The sequence below is a fragment of the Frankliniella occidentalis genome, unplaced genomic scaffold, assembly GCF_000697945.3.
Source record: "Frankliniella occidentalis isolate FOCC.00 unplaced genomic scaffold, Focc_3.1 Scaffold162, whole genome shotgun sequence".
Lineage (NCBI taxonomy): Eukaryota > Metazoa > Arthropoda > Insecta > Thysanoptera > Thripidae > Frankliniella > Frankliniella occidentalis.
In genome coordinates, this window is record NW_026267288.1 from 258626 (window position 1) to 259806 (window position 1181).

General features: G+C 54.0%; 1 protein-coding gene across 1 annotated transcript in view; it reads left to right on the top strand.

The window, feature by feature from the left end:
- Positions 1-304: 304 nt before the first annotated feature.
- Positions 305-1181, top strand: part of LOC127750269 (nucleolar and coiled-body phosphoprotein 1-like) — a 102011-nt gene continuing 101134 nt past the window's right edge. The window contains exon 1 of the mRNA XM_052271437.1: positions 305-378. The gene's annotated coding sequence lies outside the window, so the exon portion shown is untranslated. The remainder of the gene's footprint in view (positions 379-1181) is intronic.

Consider the following 1181-nt stretch of genomic DNA (forward strand, 5'->3'; position numbering starts at 1 on the left):
ACGACGAGGTAGGCGCCCCCTGCTCTGACCATTCTCAGAGGGCGGCCAGCCTGAACGCCTTAATAGATTGACTCCCGTGCTCTCTCTCTCTGTCTTGCGCCTTCTTCCCTCTCAGTCGCTCTCGATGCAATCTCCCACAACACTCTCACCTTGCTTGTATTCGCTCGCCGCACACTCTCACCCTCTCCCCAACGCCTGCACACACACATACACACACACACAGCGTCGGGTGCACTCGCACATGCAGCAAAATACCTGTGTGTAAACCCTTTATTTGCTAACCATTTGTTTCCCTCTGTCTTTCAGGTTGGTGTCTGCCGACGGTCATTATTGGAACGGCTGATTTTTGGCGCAGTGGACCAGCTAGCTAGCTCTATGGTAAGGTGCACCGTTTACCAGCCCCCTCACCTTCGCTCGCACAGCTCTACCCCCGCCCCTCCCCCTCACCCCGGGTCTCTCTGACGGCTCATCTGTATCGCTCCGCTTGTCTACCGTCGCTGGCTCGTATTGTTTTACACTTTCTTCTCGCTGATCTATTATCGTGGCGCGGCCGCTGGTGTCCGCGTCGCAACGTCGATGCTCATTCATGACCCGTTCGTCGTCGTGGGGCGGGGCGGGGCGTGGCGGGGCGTGGTGGGGCGTGGCCGGCCGAGCACCTGCGCGCACTCTAAATCGAGGGGGTTTTCACTCGAGATTTCAGTGCACACAGTATTTCGTAATACGTGTATTTCGGCGGTATTTCTCAGGAAAAGTTCACCGTTTTGGAGCATATTTAGGCGTATTTCGGTGTATTTCACGTGAAATACCTGTGAAATACCTCATTTGGTGTACACGGTATTTCAGAAGTGAAAACCCCCTCGCTCTAAATGGAAAGGACAATATCTTGTACCGAGCATGGATCTGTCCTTGTGCACGCGTCCAAATAAGATTGTGTATTAACAGAAACTCTGAAAAAAGTCATAAATTATACTTCTGAGACACATTAGGCCACTCGGTTTTTACGCCCTGATCTCTAACCGGTTCAAAGTGCTCGGCGAACCATAAACCGCGATCACATCTAGATATGCCGATGCGAGTTCTCTCAGAAAATGAAACGAAAACGAGCCTCGCTGTTCCGGGCGCGCGGGGTCGCGAGCGGGGGCGGACCTGGCTTTTGCCGACGTGCACGCCTCCCCCCCCCC